Genomic DNA, 22,923 nt, shown 5'->3' on the forward strand with positions numbered 1-22,923 from the left:
CATGGTTTAACAACCTCTTGTAGATTCTATAGGTCTAGTGGTTGTATCAGGCATTAACAGGTCGATCTTTTGGTGCAATGACAACCACACTTGAAACAGTATGCCATAAACAATTTAAAAAGAAGATTTACCAGTACTCCTATTTATGGTGTCATTATACGAAAATTTTGCCTATGACAAAATGTTATCCCACTTCTCTCTATGTTACCTCAGTTTTCCTATCCATTTGAGGATGGTAGGCTGATGAGAAAGCTAGGTTAGTGCCCAACTTCTTCCAAAGAGTCCTCCAAAAGTGACCTATGAACTTCACATCTCTATCTGAAACAATGTTTAGGGGAAATCCATGTATTTGGACTATCTCTTTGAAGAATAGGTCTACAACATATGATGCATCACAAGAAGTCTTACATGGCAAGAAATGAGCCATTCTACTAAACCCGTCCGCTACTACAAAGACAATTTCAAATCCTCTCCTTGTTCTAGGCAAACCCAACACAAAGTCCATACTTATGCTCTCCCATGGCCTAGAAGGAATGGGTAAAGGCTGATATAAACCTACATTTGTAGACTTCCCTTTGACTTTCTGACATATGACACATGTTTCCACAAACTTTCTCACATCTGCCTACAATTTAGGCCAAAAATAACGTCTCTTCACAAGGTCTATGGTCTTGTCAAGACCAAAATGACTTGCCATAGCTCCACAATGCTTCTCCCTAATAATATTCAACCGCATGGAACATTTAGGAATACACAACTGCACTCCCTTGAACAACAATCCATCTTGTATTAGAAACTCAGAAAACTCAATATGATACTAGTTGTATATGGTGAAAATGGATAACAATAATAACGATATTGAAAGGCTAAATGAATCCAACCACAAAACCCTAGCCTAACAATCAACAAAGATCCACCATAACATATGAAGATTACCTAAGACAATGCAAATCAAATGAAATCACAAAGATTATACCATCACATGTCCAACAGGGTTTGGATCTCCATTCTTCCTATCTCCATTGATCTTGCTTGATATATTTTCTCTCAGATTTTATGTGCACAAGAGCTCAACAAAGAACGGAATGTGATTGCAAGTAGGATCGTAGTGTAGTCAATTGATTAAGTATATAGAATGCATCATTAGGGTTTGATAATGAGGGAAGCATCTCCTTATATAGAAGACACAATATGACATGGAGGGATAAGATTGAGAGGTGTAAAAGGAGGTCGGCTATGATTAGAGGGTAGGTAAAAGAAATAATAAAATAATGAAAGGGGTAGGTAGTGTATGAATTAAGAGATGAATGACATGTGTCATGGGTAGAAAAGGCTAATGAATTAATTAAATAAATAAAGATTTATTTAATTAATAGAAGAAGTAGGATAATTAAATAAATAAGAATATTTATTTAATTTAGGAAAAGGATAATTTAAATAAATAAATGTATTTATTTAAATGAGAAATAAGGCTAGAAGAGGATAAATGAATTAATTAAATAAATAAAGATTTATTTAATTAATAGAAGAATTACGCTAAAGTAATTAAATAAATAAAATATTTATTTAATTAAACATGACAATTTTGGGTGTCTACATTTTGCCCCTCTTTGAGACAATGCGGCTTGTCGCGTTGTTTCAAAGAAGATAAGATGAACTGATACAAAGTTGCCCCAAGATGGGAATGATATGCCCCCTCAAGAGATTGGATGAAAATGTTTGAAACAATTGTAGACAATCTCTCAATAAGAAAGAAAAGCTAGAATGGACTGACCGGATAAAGTGATAGAGTCACGGGATAAAGAAGACTGACTCGGGAAACGAAGGCTAGGGGTAGTCTATAAGATAGACCATGGGGGAAAATACATCCTCATTGTCATCTACACATCCACAAGAGCATATTGTAGAGCGAGAACAGAGCAGGAGCAGTCAGCAGCGATGGCTTTCACTCACAAATTCGACGCGTTCGCCGATTCTAGAGACCAGTAGAGGCAGGAGAGCTAGTAAGTACCACCAAACCTCCTCGTACTTTGACGCATTTAATTTTTGTCATTAGTGCATGCTAGATAGGGTCATAAATGCACTTAGACTAGGGTCCAAAAAGTGTCCAAAAACATCCAGGCACGTCTGCGTTGGTGCCAAGCGTGTCTGTGCTCGCTAGGCGTGTCTGTGTTTGTGTCAGGCGCGTCTATGTCTAGACCCGCGTCTGTGTCAATTGCGGCTGTGTCTGCGATGTTCAGGCGTGTTTGTGCCAATAAGGCACGTCTATGTCAACCAGGCACGTTTATGTAGAGCATAGGAATGTCTGTGTCAAGCAGGCATGTCTATGCAGTCTTTGAGCGCGTTTATGTCATGTAAGCGCGTTTGCGTTTGAAAAGTATGAATTTGCATCTTCTAGGTCAAATCGGCAGTTCTGTGATGAACATACGCTGTCGATTGGATAAGCTACTAAGAGGATACACTCAAGCAGGTCCTCTAGGAAGACTAGGATAGATCAAGGCACTTTGTGATGAATAGTGAGTACCAAGATAAAGTACTTTGTGATGAACAGGGAGTACTGAAATATGAGCAGCACTTTGTGATGAACAGGGAGTGCAAATGTGAGTAACACTTTGTGATGAACATTGAGTGTCACACACGTAGTACTTTGTGATGAACAGGGAGTACTACTAGGATAAAAGCAACACTTTGTGATGAACAGTGAGTGTCACTAGAGTAGATAGCCAGATGCATTTAGATAAAGAGTAGCATTTTGTGATAAACAGGGAATGCCACGATGACTGACATGATTGATTTTCTTGACTGCAGGAGTATTTGCCGATGCTAGAGTCACAGGAGAGATTCCCGTCGACACAGAGGTTGCAACCTGAGTTGTCACTCGAGGACAGAGTTGCCATCAAGGAGATGGGTTTGAGACATGTATTGTATGTGCCTGAGTTTCGGGCAAACATGGGTTTGCTGACTGCGCTGGCTGAGAGATGGCACTCTGAGACGTGCACGTTTCATTTGCCGATGGGTGAGATGACAGTCACCCTAGAGGATGTATATAGGATATTGCGGATACCGATCGATGGGAAGTTGATCCCATATGATCGAGATGGGGACAGAGAGGCCCTGAGACAAGTGTTCCAGGACCCATGATTGGAGATGAGGGCAGGACACGTGGCATGGGATACCATGACAGCCACAGGGTTAGCATTGTCAGCAGTGATCGGAGGAGCTATCAGTGGGTTCCTGTGTCTAGATAGGGCGACACGGGGGTTGGCTATGGGCTGGGGAGGAGCACTAGAGATGCTGGTGATGCAGCACACCAGATATGCCTGGGGACCATGTGTGTTGGCCCATTTGTATTATGAGCTTCATCAATTCGTTTATCATGGATCAATAGGATTGGGCTATGGAGTTACATTGCTGCAGGTATGGGCTTACGAGCATCTGCCGGTTACCCAACTGATACACTTCAGGGGCAGAGGTCATGGACATAGCTTTGTACATTTGTACGACATGATCATGTCGCAGCCACGGATTGGCAGGCGAGAGCATTGGCGGCAGGTGATTGATGACATTGATAGGGTCATATGGCGACCATATCTGGGTTGCGAGCAGTGGGAGGATGACGCAGTTGAGTTGCCGTACACCTTCCAGAGCAGGTACCTGATTGGTCGGATGCCCTATGTACTAGAGAGATAGCTTGTAGACAGGATTGGCCAGCAGTTTGGCCGGATTCAGAGGATGCCCCGGGGCTCAGGCATGTATGCCCATATAGTTAGAGATCAGGCACAGTTTGGGCCCTTGCTGTAGTATGATCAGGTAGTGACACAGCTGATAGAGATGATACCTCTACCCTGGGACATGTGGCCAGAGATCGAGGACGCCAGCATGGATGTCGAGTACACAGCTTACTGGGCAGAGCATCCCTTCCCACGCTTGATAGATCCAGGAGAGGCATTAGAGGGAGATGGGGGTGGAGGTGATGGGGCCGAGGTCGACGGAGGAGGAGGGGAGCAGTTGGAGAGAGGCAGGTTGCACCTCGAAGGGAGGGTGGAGAGGAGAGGTAGGCTTGGTGGTGCGGGGTGGCGGTGGATTGCCTTTACAGGTGCCAGCAGCACAAGGTCCCAGGCAGGTACAGATACAGGGACAGGGACAGAGATAGGTACCAGTATAGGCACCAGTATAGGTATAGGTACAGGCACAGGGATAGGCACCCACAGAGGTGGAGCCACAGGCAGAGGCAGAGGGGGTTGACCCAGTGGAGGAGGAGCTGCTAGATCTGAGGAAGATCTGCCAGAGCCAGGAAGATGAGATCTAGGAGCTGGAGAGGGAGAGGGATTGACTCAGGAGGAGGCTCAGGGATACTGAGCGATAGTGAGATCAGGCTATCCAGCGCTACACAGAGGCTGAGACAGCACTAAGGGCAAGGAGACAGGCAGCTGAGGATACAGGGGCAGGATACGCTTATGTCCTGCGGGCAGGAGAGGAGATAGCCTACTGGAGGGACCTCTACTATGGTGAAGTGCCAGCAGATCAGTGGGTGAGGAGCTTCCATAGACCGTCGCATATAGCGACAGCTACGGGAGGGAGCCGGAGGAGACAGGCATCGAGTGGTGGTGTTATGGGTCCTCCACCACCACCAGATAGAGGAGATAGGAGGGATGATCCTGGGGTGGGTCCTTCAGGGGCTCAGATTCCACCGAGGCCAGACGGCTCCGAGGGAGGGAGTTCATCATAGCCATAGAGGGCTCCCCTTTGTATCAGTTTTGTACCATTTTTGTATTGTAGACACCTGTGGGTGGTTTTGTAGCCATATGATGTTGACATCATTGTATCATGACACTTTTATATATATGAGATGATTCATTTTTGCAGCAGCTATATGCATGTGTACCTATGTGATGAGATGTTCTTATGTGATGTTTGTTTATGAGATGGATGCAAATATGTATATGATGCAACTCAATATTTTTGTTCTTTTATGTTTTAAACTGTTATGCATGATGCAAATGTAAATGTATGTAATGCAGATGAATATGATAATGCAAATGTAAATTGTGCTAACAGGTGTTGTGTGCAAGATGTGATGCGATTGTGATATATATATATATGTATGTATGAAATGCTTATATGTGGTAATGTAGGTGAAACTACATGAAATGCAAATGTTTTCGGTGTGTCATTATACTCAGTCCTGTGATAGCAGGCTACACGGACTTGAGAAGGACGATGGAAGTCAATCAAGAAAGGGGGATGAAAGACAGAAGATATGAAAGTGAAAGAGCTTCTTGTGCGTTATCATCATTGAGATTTATTGTGGCAAGTAGGTTATGACAATCGAGGCATATGTTCGACCTAGAAAGTCATTGTACTTGTTTGCATGGAGATAAGACAGTCACAAATAAGGAATGCCCCAGTTCACACTAGACTCATAGTGTCCTCATATCCTTGGACAAGTCATAGCATTACTAAGAGACAATCCACAGACAGCAAATATAGATAGGTGACGATACCCCATCCCCGCCTTTCTAGTCAAAGACATCCTGGAGATAGAATCTCTAGTCAAAGACATCCTGGAAAAGATAAAAGACATGTCACCAAAAAATAAAATCAAAAGAAAACCAAGAATCGACACCAACATCCACTGTAGCCCTCAAGTTTAGTGTCTCTTGTCACTTGTATAAGTCTTATTTGATTGTGGTCACAATGTTTGCTTTCACAAAAAGGATAAATAGCACTGAACCATATGTTGTCTAAGTCTGTTGAAAGATTTGATTTGTTGAAGCCCATTGTTGCTACTGTGTCTCATCTGAAACTGACTGAATCCATGAAACTGTTACTTTATTGTGGAGAAGATGAAACTTTATTGCGGATTGTCGATGCAGATGCTGCTTTATTGCGGATTGTGCGTGGATAGACTGAAGGAAGCTGGAAGAAACTGTACTCCTCGAAACATGTGATGTTCTTAGTTCCACACCCATCACTAGACGTAGGATTTTCCTTAGCCACAGATAGGATCTGATTTATTATGGATGGAAATGGAGGTTTTATTATGAATGGCTAACCAATCTTGGGTAGATCAATAACAAGCCATGATGGGAATGGGTAAGTTTATTATGGATGAATTGGTCATGAGTGTGTGCAAAGTGAAAGGATGAAAGTGAATCCTGAAGGAGGGAGGAGCAATGTCTCTACACATGGCGCTGGTGACCCAGTTTTCACCATGGTACTTGCCCAGGGCACCACCGAAGTGATTTTCACCATTGGATGAAATTATTTCTCTTTACTTTTTTTGATTTTTCAATGTTTTGTGTCACAAGGCACCTGTTTGCCAGGTTTTCACCAAGTAACGATTTTTATGTTTTATGATTTTTTATTTTTTTTTTGTATTTTTGAAATTTTTGATTTTTTTGTATTTTTGAAATTTTTGATTTTTTTGTATTTTTGAAATTTTTGATTTTTTTGTATTTTTGAATTAGGATACTCTGAAGGGCTATGTGTAAGACCTGTGAAGGTGCATGTTGTTGATAGGATCCTCCAAAGGTTCACCTTCTGTAGTTGAGAGCTGATATGCACCAGATCCATATGCTACTGTAATAATGTAAGGACCAAGCCAGTTTGGTTCGAACTTGCCCTTATTCTCTTTGTCTTGTTGATTTTTAGGATTTTCTCTGAGAACTAAGTCACCCACCTCAAATGTGCGAGGCTTGACCTTGTGATTGTAGCTGCAACTCATGCGTTGTTGGTAAGCCTTGAGATGATTAAAAGCAGTTTGTCTTCTTTCATCCAGTAGTTCCACCTCTTGCAAGCGAGAGACCCTATAGTCTTCGTCACTGATGATGTTTTGCAAAGAAACTCGTAAAGAGGGTAGCTCAACCTCAATAGGCAAGATAGCTTCAGCACCATAGACAAGTGAATAGGGTGTAGCTCCTATAGGTGTGCGGACACTTGTGCGGTAGGCCCAAAGTGCAGGATTAAGTTGGATATGCCAATTACGACCAACATCGTCGACTGTCTTCTTTAGGATTTTAAGGATTGTTTTATTAGATGCCTCATCTTGGCCATTACCTTGGGGGTAATATGGCATGGAGAAACGATGGGAGATATGGAAGTGGTCACAAAGTTCATGAACATCCTGATTTTTGAAGGGACGTCTGTTATCAGTGATAATGGAAACAGGAATACCATATCAGCAAATGATATAGTTGAGGATGAATGTAGCAATTTGTTTTCCAATAACTTGTGTGAGAGGCATGACTTCAATTCATTTTGTAAAATACTCTATGGTAGTGATAATGAATTTATGACCATTGGAAGAAGGAGGGTGAATCTTTCCTATGAGATCGAGTCCCCATTGACAAAAGGGCCAAGGAGACGCTATTGGTTGAAGTTCTTGTGCTGGCGCATGTATGAGGTCTCCATGAATTTGACATTGCTTACATTTCTTGACAAACTAATATGAGTCTTTCTCCATATTGGGCTAGTAATATCCAGTCTTGATGAGTTTCTTGGCCAAGGTAGGACCACTAGCATGTGGACCACATATCCCTTCATGCACTTCCCGTAACGCAATCTGAGCTTCATCACTTTCTAAACATCTAAGAAGAGTGCCATCTAGACCTCGCTGGTATAGGATATCAGCTAAAATGACATATCGAGAGGATTGGCGAATGAAAGTGCGATGTTGGTTATTTGATAGATCGGGAGGTAAAGTATTGTCACGCAGGTATGTGAAAATGGAACCATATAACTGGGATTCGGGACCGACAACACATATCATCTTAGTAGGCATGATCTCATATGAAGGGACCAAAAGGTTATCCACCAAGAACTCATAGCGGGTCTCGTTTGGAGGTAAATCAATCAGTGAAGCAATTGTAGCCATGGCATCTGCGGCGCGATTCTGCTCTCTCAGTATTTGCTCAAAGTCTATCTTTGTGAAGTGTTGTTTCAGATCATCCACCAGTTGTTTATAAGGCATTAACTTTTCATCTTTTGTTTGCTAATCATCAGTTGCTTGACGGATGACAAGTTGGGAATCCCCAAAAACACAAAGTTCCTAGGTCTTCCATTGAACTACAATTCGTAATCCTGTTGTTAATGCCTCATACTCCGCTATATTGTTAGTGCAAGAAAATGATAAGCGATATGATTTTGGTATAGAATCCCCTTGAGGAGTTATAAAGAGGATGCCAACTCCTACCCCATGCTGTGTGTATGAGCCGTCGAAGTACAGTTGCCATGGCTTTGCATGTGACAATGTCAAAATAGATTCATCTGGAAATTCTAAACTTAAAGGAACATCATCTATCATGGGAGCATCTGCTAATTGATCTGCGATGGCTTGTCCTTTTATTGCTTTTCTGTCCACATACTCGATGTTGAATTCACTCAAGATCATTACCCATTTGGCTAGTCGCCCAGTAAGTGTCACTTTGTTAAGAAGGTATTTCAATGGGTCTATTCTTGCAACTAACTTAGTCTTATGAGTGAGCATGTAATGTCATAATTTCTGCGAAGCAAAGACCACGGTGAGACATACACGCTCAATTGGTGTGTAGTTTAGCTCATATCCCACCAATGTGCGACTGATATAGTATACTGCTTTTCCCTTGCCTTCAGCACTTTGTTGTGCTAAGAGTGCCCCTAGTGTTGTTGGAGTAGCTGATATGTATAGTAACAGAGGCTGATCTGGAACTGGTGGCATCAGAACTGACAGATTTAGAAGATAATCTTTGAGCGTCTGGAAAGCCTGTTGACAGTTATCATCCCATTTGAATTTGATGTTTTTATGTGGCAGGTGCTGAAAAGGATTACACTTATCTGCCAGTTGTGCTATGAATCTTTGGATGGACTGAAGTCTGCCTTGTAAGGATCGAAGTTGACTGATATTTCTTGGAGGTTGCATTTCTAAGATGGCCTTGAATTTTGCTGGATCAGCTTCAATTCCTCTTTTGGATACGATGAATCCTGGAGCTTCCCGGAGGTTACTCCAAAGACACATTTCTTGGGGTTTAATCTTACTTTGTATTTTTCCAACCGATCAAAGACGACTGAAAGTATGTCCAAATGTGTATTTTTGTCTATTGATTTTCCCAAGAGGTCATCAACATAATCTTCCACAGTTACATGCATGAGATCATGAAAGATAGTAGTCATGGCTCTTTGATATGTAGCACCTACATTCTTCAGCCCAAAAGGCATGATATTCTAGCAGAAAGTTCCCCATGGACAAGTAAATGTTGTTTTATGTTGATCCTCGAGTGCAATCCTTATTTGATTATAACCAAAGAATCCATCCATTAATGATAACATTTCATGACCTATTGTGAGATCAACAATCAAGTCAATATTTGGTAATGGGAAGTCATCTTTTGGACAAGCTTTGTTGATGTCTCTAAAATCTTTGCAAATTCTGATGTTGCGATCTTGTTTACTAACAAGTACCAAGTTGGAGATCCATTCAGGATAATCAATTGGGCGTATGAATCCGACATCCAATAATTTCTCAAGTTCTCCTTTGACTAGTAATGCCACTTGTGGATGCATTTTTCTTAATTTATGTTTTACTGGTTTTGCCCCTGGTTTGACTATCAAATGATGCATTACCAAATCCAGATCTAATCCAGGCATATCAGCATATGACTAGGCAAAGTTGATTTGTCGGTCTTTGAAGAAACTTATGAATTTTGACCTTTCAGACTCTGTCAATGATTGAGCTAGGAATATGTTGTGTGGAACCTCTTCTGTACTGATATTTGTTTTGATAGTCTCCTCTACCAACATGGATGACTTTTCCTCATATGATGCGGGGAGAATGTTGAGCCTTCCATCTTTAGGTGCCTCGGAGAGGTTTTTGCCCTCAGATACATCCTTTCTTTTTACTTTTTTGGAGTTAGACAATGCCATAGTGTGGTTTTCGCCATAAGACCCTTGATTTGTTCTTATTTTCACATTTTTGCGACTAGAAGGTCCGACACCCTCACCAAAATATGTCATGCTATTGAGTTCTATAGTGTATCCCACTTTATGGTCTCCAGGGGGAAGATCATCCCGTATCCCCAGGTAGTCAATAAAAGCTTCATCATTTTGGAATGTGTCAAACTGTGCAGGTCCTTCATGATCCCAGTCAACGAGTTGGTGGTGAACAAGGGGAAGGTTGTTAATGTCTTCAAAGTTAGTGGGGCTAAGAGTGAAGATGCAGTTATATTCGGGTGTGTCAAGGTAATTATCGAGGTCATCGATGGCACTCTCCTCATCAGTCTCTATCGTGAGCGAATCCAAATTATCATCACTAGTAGCGCATTCTGGGACAGGTGTTCTCATCCTATGTGATTTCAACCTAGAACCTTGAGACAAGGACTGTGTAGACTCCTCATAGGTTGTTTCTTGACCAACTCTGAACTTGTTATAAAAATCCTCTTCTTCTATGGGTTCATCTGGCTCTCTGAATGTCTCGGTGAGCTCGTAGTCACTGGAAGACTTGTCGGAACCCCATTCCCATTCATTGGAATCTGTGGAATAGCAATCCTTTTGTTGAATTTTGGCAGCTTTGATTTGTAAGGCTTCTTCTGTCCTTTGGGTGTGGACCTTGGAAGTTAAGAAACCAAGTCCTTTCGAGCGTTCCTTCTTGAGAGTCAATTCAGGTTGTAAAGGTTCAATGATGCCTTCCTTTCGTAACCCCAGAGGGCTTTTTCCATCATACCCGAATTTTTGTAGAATTTTGAAGCCTTTTCCATATTTCTCACATGGTAGATTGATGTGATCTTGTGTTTCCTCTTCATTTTCTCTGAAAAGCATTTGGTATAACTCTTCCTCTTCTATTTCACCCCATCTTTGAAAGGTAGTAGGGTCCCATTTGAGCATCATGATGGAGATTTGCTTGTTAGGATGTGGTCTTCCATATTCTTTTGGGGAACTCATGACTTGACGTAAGTACATGGTTTGATTTAAAGTATATTCCCCCATGCCTTTGTCCTGAAACTTGCCTTTAAGCTCACCTTGTTTTGATGTCAAAGGTTTTAATGACTCAGGATCAATGTATGCTAAGGAAGGAATAGCCTCACGATTACTGGGAATGATGGTCTTAGTTTTTTCAGGTTATTGCAGTATATGAATGGATTTGGATCACCGTTAACTGTTACTTCAACGCCATTATGAGGAAACTTAATGCATTGGTGATATGTGGATGGGACTGCCCTCATTTCATGGATCCAAGGGCATCCTAGCAATATGTTGTAAGTGAGATTTAAATCTAGGACTTGACAAACCACATCCTTTGTAACTGGCCCCACTCTGAGAGGTAAGATGACTATGCCCTTGGATGAACGCTCTTCATCATCATATGCTTTAATGGTGATTTTGTTTGTAGAATTCACAGCTTTATCAGAATATCCCAATTGTGTAATAGTGCTTAATGTGCAAATGTTTAGACCTGCTCCTCCATCTATCAGGACTCTTTTTATTTGATGTTTGTGTATGAAGGCTTCAATGTGTAATGGTGCATTATGTGGCTGACTTACAGAGGCGTCATCGGCTTCTGTGAAAGTAAGGGAGTGTGGAATGGAAAGGTATCCCACCATGGCTTGAAACTGGTCCACGTTCAAATTAGTAGGAATGGTAGTATCTCTCAAGATTTTGTCAAGAATGGCTTTATGTGCAGGAGATATGCATAGGAGCTCAAGGATCGAGATGAGCACGGGTGTCTTCCCTAGCTGTTCTACAAGGTCATATTCAGGTTTGGTTGATGAAGAAGTGGTGTTTTTAGTTGGAGCACCTTGCAAAGTGATTTTACCTCGGTGGGTTGTAACATGACATTTAGAGGTAGGTTCGGAAGAAGATCCAACACCTTTTAGGACAATCCTCGGTCTCTGGGTAGAATTCTCAGATGCTTTGTCCTTGATGATAATGGTAGAGACATAATTGTCCATCGAGATGTGATTGATAGTTGAATCATAGTTGTAAGATGCTTTGGTATAGTTGGTTTGGTCATCTGTGGCTTTATCTTTTCCCTTGTCATGTTTTGGGAATGGTTCCTTAAACATCTCATGTTCTTGATTAGACGAATGTCCCTCAATCTCAATGTCGCCTCTATCAGTGAGATCTTGTATGATGTTCTTTAGTCGATGACAATTTCCTATCTTATGACCTTCGCTCTTATGAAATTCACAATACTCATCATCATTCCACCAATTTGGTTTAACCTTTGGTTCATATGGAGGAAAATCTGGAACTGTGATTACCTTGTTTGCCACTAGCTTCTTGAAGACTGACTCAAGTGGTTCTCCCAATGGAGTGTACTTCCTTCATGATCTGGAAGTTGTTTGAGTATTCACTTGATTGTTTGTAGAACTTGATCCTGAAAAGATGACTTTGGGTCGCACTGTGTTGGCATCAACAACACCATCATTGACTGTGTTCTTGTTTTTATTCCAAAATCTTGGCTTGTCTTTTCCTTTAAAGTCATCTTTGTTTTCCTTGAATATCTTGATGACTCCTTGTTCAATTAGGACCTTTTTTGTCGCTAAGCCTTTTTCAATAACGTCCTTAAAGGTGGACAAACAAGCTTTTCTTTGATCATAGCCAATATCTTTGTTAACATTCTGGGTGAACATTTCTACCATTTGTTTTTGTGGAATTTCACAAGAGCATCTGCTGGCTAGATTTCTCCATCTTTGTAAAAATGATGCAAAAGATTCTCCCTCTTTTTGCTTAGTGTTGCACAAAGTAGTGACTGATATGTCTGTCTCTATGTTGTAGGAGAAATGTTGAATAAATGCCTCTGCTAGATCACCCCATGACTTAATACCGGGTGGAAGTTGGGAGAACCATTCCATAGCTTGATCACCTAAGCTTTGCGGGAATAATCTCATCAAATATGTCTCTTCTGCTGCTACCTCAATGCAAGCTGTGAAAAACTATCTTATGTGTGCCTTAGGATCCCCTTTTCCTCTATACTTATCAAATTTAGGCGTCACAAAGTGTGTAGGAAAAGGAGGCATTGGAATGCTCTTGTCAAATGGATAAGGACATATGTCTCTCATTGTGTATGTTGGCTTTGGTGCATTTATGTCCTCCATTTTCTTTTGTAAGTCCCTGATTTGTTGTTCCAAACTACTCTTAGGTGGAGATCGACTTCTTGGACCATATCCTATGTTTGAGGTACCCATTGGAGGGGGTGCATGTTGCATATATGGATGATATTGATCATACACATGTTCATATGGAGGAGGTCTATAGTGATGCTACATATGTGGACCACTTGGTATAGATTCATGTTGAGGAACACCATATCTATTTTGTGCATGTATACCATATTCTACAGGCATGTCATGTTCTATTGTATTGCCCCCAAATTTGACGCGAGGTTTTCTTGTGTCCAATTTTTGAGCATGCCTTTGCATATCCCATTGCTTTGGTGGTTGATCCTTAGCATTGATATGTGATTGAGCATATTTTTCTCCATAAAATTTCCATAATGGTCTGCGAAGGTGAGTATCATATGTTTGACCATGTGTATGTGGGACCTCCAGTTTTTGAAGCAAAGCTGATGGTGATTCAGGTACCATATATGGTCCTCTATTTCCTCCACTATTAGGTCTCCTTTGATCCACATTGGAGTGAGGTTGTTGCAAAGGTTGATTTTCCATTATTTGAGACATATCAAAATCATGAGGTATCTTGGCTCCACTTTGTGCCATCATTTGTAAAAAGTATTGTCTATCCCTCCTCATTATTTCCTCAACCAATCGATTGAAATGGGGATTCATAATGGATTCTTCCACATCTGCTGAATGTACGGAAAAGTTATCCACATCATCATTGTGTGTAGCATTGTTGTTTGTAGTGTCCATGTTCTCAACATTTGGAATGTTTCTATAGGCATCCATGTCAGGTAATGTAGTATGATCAGAATTGAAAAAGATCTCATTGTCATACTCATAAGAACTCATGTTTGCGGACTCTTGAGCCTCTTTAGTTTCTCTCCTAGATTTTTGAAGACGGGTTTCAACCATGAACTAGGTATTGACCAAGATGTGTGAGACTAGATGAAAAATGCAAAGAGTATGGAAGACCAAGACTTGGATGAAATGTAAATGAATCTGAAGTGTACTTGCAATGTCCAAAGTGTAAGACCAAGTATGTATGTAGTAGAGTAGGTGTGACTTCCAAAGAGAGGATAGTTTCTCTTGATGAGGTAAGTTGACCTTGACTCTAAGTAGGACCAAATGAGACCCAAAGGTAAGAAACCTTGATGAGGGACCACTTAGCCAAGTGTTGTTGTATGTAGGGTGTTGACAAAGTATGAAGAGGACAAGCAAGTGACCTTTTGACTCAAGTTTAGACAAGCGTGAATGTAAAGCTAAATGTGAAGCAATGATGGATTTTGTGAGACCCAAGGATAGGTTGAATGCTAAATGAAACATTGGAGAAATGACCTATGAAGCTTAAGAATTCCGAAACTGACTGTGTTTGTTTGCTAGACTGTAACAGTTTTTCAATTCTGAACACAGACGCGCCTGTATACTTCACAGACGCGGTTTCCTAATGCAGACGCAACTCTGTTTAACATGGACGCGTTTCTAAGTTTTTTTTGCAAAGTGTAATGTTGACTGTTGGAACACAGACGCGATTCTACCCTTCACAGATGCGGTTATACAACATGGACACTATTATGTCCGACACAGACGCGGTTTCCTGACGCATACGCTATTATGTCCGACACAAACGCATTTCTGTAAAACTTGTGCAATTTTTTCCAATCTATGAAGTCATTTTGTTGTGACCAAATCTGACTGTTTGACTATTTTTCATGACAAGAGGACATATTGTTGATGAAGACCCAATGTTTGCAAGTGTCTAAACTCAAAATGACTCCAAGAAAAGTGTGTTGTTTGATGTAAAAATGTTTTGCATACACTTGAAGACACAAAAGACACAATGTTTTGCTATTTGGTCTTGAATGTTTTGAATGTTTAACATAAGTCAAGCACAATTCTTATGGCTGGCCAAGACAATAGTTGTTGATCCCACATGGGGTTTTACCCCCAAGGCTACGCTATTCAAAGCAGATACTTAGATGCTTGACCTCACTGGATCCACCCTCGGCATTCACTTCTCGAGTCAGCCAAGCATCAATCCCCATGAAAACTCCCCGTGGTGAACTTTGTATCTCTACTAAGAACCGTATGTGTGTGGGCCACTACCAGAGGTCCGACCTCTTGCCCCAACAACTAGAAGGATTTGGGCCTCTAAAACAAAATGGTGCTAGTAAGGGCATCCGCTCGTGTGGCCATACATGCAGCACTTTCAGCTCTGTAAATACATAAGGCTTCCAGCCAGTAGGGGTTACGCCCTACAACTGATCAAATAAATTTGATCAAACAGGTTTATGGGGAGACATAGTGTCAGTATGAACTAATCAGCACACGTTATTCATAGTTTTCACCATGAATATATTTGTTTATAGTGGTTCGGATGAGGTGGGTTTTCCTCGCTACCACTTGGGTTGTTCTCTTCTCACTAGTAGTCCTAATGACCACATGGGAAGAGAGGCCCTCTAAAGATTAAATAAAAAGAGCCTATTGCTCAAGACACAAAAGACAATGATTCAATTTTAGTGCACCAATTGAAGTGTTTGCTAGTCTATGAAAACAAGGCACACAATAAAAATCCAAAAACCCTTGCCAAGGTCCTGCAACAAAGATTTGTTAGTAGTTTGGATTGTTTCAAATAATCACCCCTTCCTGCAAGCACACAAGTTAGGTAAATTTTAAACCCAAAAGACTGTGAAAATAGGGGCCTTCAACCAAATGATTTAGCTTCCAAGGCAAGCTGCACCAATTTTGTTAGCTAGATCTGAAAATGTTAGCTCAAAATAAACCAGATCTAAAACCCTAGATGCAAAATCCAAAAAACTGAATCAATGAAAATTAAAAAAAACTGAAACTGATAAACACAGATGCGGTTACCCTTAACACAGACGCGACTGGATAACACAGACGTGGTTCTGTGAGACATAGACACGGCTATAGACCACAAACGCGTCTTCTGGACACAGACATGGCCAAAACTAGCGCAGATGTGACTTTACAACACAGAAGCGTTTTCTTGAAACCTGCAAAATAAAATAATGCCAGAACACAGACATGGATCCAGATGTCACAGACGTGCCAGAAAATCAAAAACATGATCCGAAAGTACGCAAACACGGAAATGTCAAAAATATTGTCGAAGACGTCAAATCTGCAACTTCAAAATACAAAATCTGCAACAAGATCTTAAATGCAAAAAAAGGGACAAGAGTCCCACCGAGCATGCCAAAATGTATATGGTGAAAATGGATAACAATAATAACGATATTGAAAGGCTAAATGAATCCAACCACAAAACCCTAGCCTAACAATCAACAAAGATCCACCATAACATATGAAGATTACCTAAGACAATGCAAATCAAATGAAATCACGAAGATTATACCATCACATGTCCAATAGGGTTTGGATCTCCATTCTTCCTATCTCCATTGATCTTGCTTGATATATTTTCTCTCAGATTTTATGTGCACAAGAGCTCAACAAAGAACGGAATGTGGTTGCAAGTAGGATCGTAGTGTAGTCAATTGATCAAGTAGTTAGAATGCATCATTAGGGTTTGATAATGAGGGAAGCATCTCCTTATATAGAAGACACAATATGACATGGAGGGATAAGATTGAGAGGTGTAAAAGGAGGTCGGCTATGATTAGAGGGTAGGTAAAAGAAATAATAAAATAATGAAAGGGGTAGGTAGTGTATGAATTAAGAGATGAATGACATGTGTCATGGGTAGAAAAGGCTAATGAATTAATTAAATAAATAAAGATTTATTTAATTAATAGAAGAAGTAGGATAATTAAATAAATAAGAATATTTATTTAATTTAGGAAAAGGATAATTTAAATAAATAAATGTATTTATTTAAATGAGAAATAAGGCTAGAAGAGGATAAATTAATTAATTAAATAAATAAAGATTTATTTAATTAATAGAAGAATTATGCTAAAGTAATTAAATAAATAAAATATTTATTTAATTAAACATGACAATTTTGGGTGTCTACACTGGTCACTCAAAGTTTCATATACCTTATATATTTCTCCAAAATCTTCATCAGCAACATACATACTCTTCAAGGAATCAATACTAATACTCTCCATCTGGATTTGGTTTATAGTCAACACCCTTCTTCTCAAAGCATCTACAACTTTGTTCTTGACTCCCTTCTTGTGTTTGAGGGTAAATGTGAAATCTTGTAGGGTCTCTACCCACTTCATATGCTGGTGCTTAAGCTTCTCTTGACTATTTATGAAACTGAGTCCTGATTATCAATAAACACTATGAACTCCTTAGGCAATAAATAGTGCCTCCATTTCTTCAAGGACTGTACTAGAGCATACATCTCCAATTCATAAGATGAGTATCTCTTCTTAGCATCATTTAGGTTTTCATTGAAAAAAGAAATAGCTCTTCCTTCTTGACTGAGTACTGCTCCAATTTCCATGTGACTTGCATCACATTCCACCTGAAATATCTTATTGAAGTCTGGTAAGGCAAGGCCTAGTTGTTCTGCAACCTTCTTCTTCAATGTCTCAAATGAATAATCTGCCTCTTTGGTCCAACTAAACCAGCACTTTTCTCCTCCCTTTATGGTGTCAAGCATGGGTGCACAAATATGACTAAATCCTCTTATGAACTTCTTATAGAAATTTGCTAAACCATGGAAGCTCTAGATATCATTCATAGTTCTAGGTGTAGGCCAAGACAATATAGCACTCACCTTCTCTTGATCCATTTTCAACTCACCTTGAGAGATTACAAAACCCAAGTAGATGATTTCTTCTTGCATGAACAAACACTTCTCCAAATTGATCATTAGTTTCTCTTCATATAACCTCTTGAGAACCATATCTATGTGATTGAGGTGCTCGTCCCTTGTGTGACTAAAGATCAAGATATCATCTAGGTATACTATGACAAATTTTCCTATTAATTCCACCAAAACTTCATTCATTAACCTCATAAAGGTACCAGGGGCATTGGATAACCCAAATGGAATGACTTTCCATTCATATAACCCCTCATTAGTTTTAAAGGTTGTTTTCCATTCATACCCTGGCCTTATTCTAATCTGATGGTATCCACTTTTTAGATCCATTTTTGTAAAATACTTAGCACTTCCTAAGAAATCAAGCAAATCCTCTATTCTAGGGATTGGGGACCTATACCTTATGGTTATCTTGTTGATGGCTCTTGAGTCAGTACAAAGCCTCCAAGTGCCTTCTTTCTTGGGTGCAATGACTATTGGTACTGCATATGGGCTTAGACTTTTTCCAATCAGTCCTGTTTCAAGCAACTCTTCAATCTGTCTTAACATTTTTGCATTTTGGTACAGGGTGAGTTTGTAGGTTGCTTTGTTTGGCAATGTAGATCTAGGGATCAGATCTATGCAATGACTGATGTCCCTTACCTATGGTAGGGATCTTAGAATTCCATCTGAGATGATGCCTTGATGCTTATCAAGCAGTTGTCTGACTACCAGTTCTATGTGCTTTGGTCCTCCTTATTTCCCTTCTGCAAACTACTATATCCTTGTCACCTTGGGACTAGGCATGAGGGCATAGAAAACTGCACCCTTCTTTGCAATCTCCTTCATGAACTATTTACCTTCTACTATCAGCACTCTTATATCCTACCCTTTTGACTCCATCTCTTCCTCTATCAGAGCCAAGAGTTCTATCACCTTCCCATCTTTAGTGAATGAGTAGGTGTTTCTCAACCCATCATGATGATCTTTTAAGTCATACTACCATGGTCTCCCAAACAAGAGATAGCATGCATCCATTTTGGTTATGTCAAATAGAAATCTATCCTTGTAAGATCCAATCTGAAACTCCACCCAAGCCTACTATTCCACTACTACTTGCTGACCTTGGGTGAGCCATGAAACCTTATAGGGATAAGGGTGAGGTAGCTTCCTAAGTTTACACTTTTCTACCATTTCAAGTGATACAAAATTTTTAGTGGATCTGGAGTTTATCAGAACCTTACATACATTTCCTCATGCCTTGCAAGTGGTTTTGAAAAGAGATTTCCTTTGTGTAGGATCCTTTTCAGGTACTTTCATGGTGGTTACTTCTCTCCTCTTTCCAGATATCCATAACTATCAGGAGAATTTACACTTTGATAAGTGCTTGCGCTTGGCACACATTGACAATCAGATGCTTGCACCAAATTGCTTCTCTTTTCTCCCATGGAGATAGAAGCCTTCTTCGGACACCTATTGGTCATATGCCCTTCTTGATTACAGTTGTAGCACCTAGGAGGTCCTTTGCCTTGGGATCTCCTCCTAGAGGGTGGTCTTATCCCCCTAAAGCTTCCTCTTGGATAACCAAAACCATTTCCTCTACCTCTGAAAGGGTCTCTTCCTCCTCTTTGTTGTCTCCCTTTACCTCTGTAATTCTGATCATGTCTTCTCTTTAACTTCTCCTCCACCTTGAGTGCTAATTGAAAACACTTTTGGACTGTCTCTGGGGTGTGGAGATTCAAGTCTTCTTAGATTGTGAATATCAACCCATTGAGATACCTTTCCACCTTCTCATCTTCACTCTCTTTCACCTTAGTCCTCACACACAACTTCATGAACTCCTTGGTATAGGAACTCACATCCATCTCCTTCTATTTAAAATTATGTCTCCCCCTATGCAATTAGATATTGTAATCTATTGGGACATAGGCTTCTTTCACCAAAGCTATCATCTTCTTCCATGTAGCTATTCTTCTCTTTCCCACTTTCACCCTCTCATCTTAGATGAAAGTCCACCAAGTTAGTGTAGCCCCTTTCATTTTGGATTGGTCCATATTCACCCTCTAGTGGTCCAATATGTCTTCACTTCCAAAAAAATTGTCCAAGGAGTCTATCCACTCCATCATGGTGTCAGGCTCCATCTTGCCTACAAATACTGGTAGATCCATCTTCACATCCATTGTTCTTCTCTCCATGGACTTGAAGACACTCATCAGGGGTCTCTAGTCTATAGTTACATCTAGCTCTTCCTACATAGGGATATCCTCTTCATCCCCTTCTTCTCTAGAGTCTTTCTCTCCCCTCTCCACTCTGTCCTTCAACTGGTCCATCTCATTTCTCAAGGCCTGATTCTTAGCCCTGACTACTCTTCTCTCTGCCATCTGCTTCTTCACTAGGACATTCAATTCTACATTAGTCATTCTTGAAGGTTCCTCATGGGATCCTTATTCTTCTGACATCTTGTCTTCTCCTTCTCTTCCAAAGGACACTCCTTTGTTCTGATACCACTTGAAGCAGAGGCCTACCCAAAACTCCTAATAGCAATCCCAAATCAAGTTAGGCTAGTGATCCTTCAATTACTCACAAGGGCCTTGCAAGGAAGGACTCTACACCTTGGATGAAACTACACACACAATCCCTATTCTTAGGCCTACTCAAGATGAATAAAAGGCTTCAACTCTTCAAACAGGCTTTACCGGTCAGACTTTACCGGTAAGATGAGTAAAAGGCATCAATTCCTCCAACAGGCTTCCCCGGTGACCTCCCCTCCTTTGGATTTGGAATTTGGTTAGCACATAACATCTAAGACCTATTTCAAGCATTGTTTTTAAGCTTGGGCATCAAATCCTTATACCTCCTTTGTAAACCTACCCCTCCGGCTAGTAGCCCTTCTAGACCGGTGTTTTGGCCCTAACTCAAAAATACTCCACACACCCACACAAACAACTTAGCATTTCGAACACCCTTTTGGGAGTTGTAAGGAGCCCCAAAATGGTTTGATCAGATCTACAAAAATAAGGTCTGCTCCCTTTAGAGGGTAAGAGACCTAATAGGGGTAATTAGCCCTATTTTCCAAAGCAACTACCTTTACTGGTAGAAAAAATGAAAAAATCAACTTAACAGGCATGTGGGGGGTAGTGAGAAACTTTTAATTCTAAGGTGGTACTCCTAGAATCCATCGCTAAGATGAATTATGATGACTGTCCTAAAACTTGTCTTAGGTAGTCACATAGAGATGCCTACCTAAATCTGTTCATCTCTCCACACAACAAAGTCTCCCCTGCAACAAAACACAAAAACACAAATAAAAAGGTTTATCCTATATCCCTCCAAACGAAAAGTCTTCTAATGGACCAGAGTGCAAGATAAAGCCATTTTGGTTCAAAACCCTCTCCAAACCCCAACCTTCTGGGTCACCATCAGTAGAACGAAGGTTTCTCTCTACTCCCGAACAACTAAGACCTCAGACTATTAGGGTTTCAAGTAGATCCAAATCAAATACGAACTAACAATTATATGCAGATTTAAATACAAAAGATAAAGAAATAAAATAGGACATAGATAACATAGAGATTTAACGTGGTTCACCCAGAATGGGTTACGTCCACCAAACACAGTCGTCCAATCTTTCTTATTATCCAACAAAAATAGTACATCAACCTTACAATACCTTAAGCATCCCAGCCGCTTATAACATGCATTTTTAGGGCAACAAACAAAGTTGGCCTTTTTAGGGTTTTATTACAATGTTGGTTTTCCTCAACAAAAACGGCAAAAAAAAAATTTCTCAGGGGCTGCCACCCCTGAACCCCTACTCGAGGCCTGGCCTGGCCCTGGACCCCGATGAGGATACGTGTTGAGTGTGCAGTACTTTGTTGATCAATTGCCACATTTCAACAATCTCCCACTTGGAGACTAATCAGGCTCCACACCGAACAAGACCACCACCAACAAAAAGTTAATTCGTCTCTCTGTCTACTCCATGGATGGTGGGGTTCCAATCAGTCCGTATGGTCACGTACAATAGGTGCAAACTCATAATTTTTGGGAAAACTATAGTATTTTGTGTATATTGATTCTCAAATTCCAACTCCAACAACAACAACCTTGGAAATTAAGCCCACAAGGCTTATACAACTCTCCAACAGTTGCCCACCAAATTTGGAGTAGGTTGGAGCCATTGAAAGGCTTCCCCAACCGAATTATAAAAAGTTGCACTTTTGCACTCAAAAGTTGCAGTTTTGCAATTTTGCTCACAAAGTTGTCATACTTCCTAAGGTTTGGATCCACACACATGGACCAACCAGACACACACAAAACATATCTAAAACCTATTAAACATAAATTTAAACCATCTACTACCCCTTTTTTACCATATTGTCCCAATTAGCTTCTCAAATTGCCTAATTGGTGACATGGGCTTACATGGTGGGGTTTATTTGCATACATGAAACATAAGACACACTAACACACCCTAAAGATCCTAGTCTTCATCCTCAGGGTCATGAATAGATTGTTGATGAGGTGATCCTACACCAAACTACCTCACTGACAATGCACGGTCCATTTGTTTCACCTAGACACCATGTTGTGTCTCTATCGGCATACACCTCAGCTTAGTCACTATGTCAGTTTAGACTTTGTCACTGACCACAACACACAACCAATGTTCATCTACCAGTTCACTAACCCTACCAGTTATGCCCTAACTAGTCAACCGTCAAGCCTACACTTTGTTGTTGTTGCCATTTTGGTATGGTTTTGTCATTGATGTCAACATCCAATAACACTTATCAACTCTGGCACTTTGGAGAATTAGCAACATTCACCAGCAAGCAAGTGACTTATGCACAGTCACCGGTATATGGTACACCGGCAAGATATAATGATCACCGACACTTGGAATAACATGGAAAACATATGGATGGCTATTTTGAAAATATCATTTGGACACCTTGTCATGAAGATTGGTTTATTGGTATAATTGTAATTACATATTTGTTGTTACCGGCAAATAGGTCCAAGGTATTCACCGGCAGGTTCATCTATTCCAGATCAGCATGGCACACTATGGAGTTATTTTATTAT

The sequence above is a fragment of the Cryptomeria japonica genome, chromosome 7 (assembly GCF_030272615.1).
Source record: "Cryptomeria japonica chromosome 7, Sugi_1.0, whole genome shotgun sequence".
In the NCBI taxonomy this organism is placed as follows: domain Eukaryota; kingdom Viridiplantae; phylum Streptophyta; class Pinopsida; order Cupressales; family Cupressaceae; genus Cryptomeria; species Cryptomeria japonica.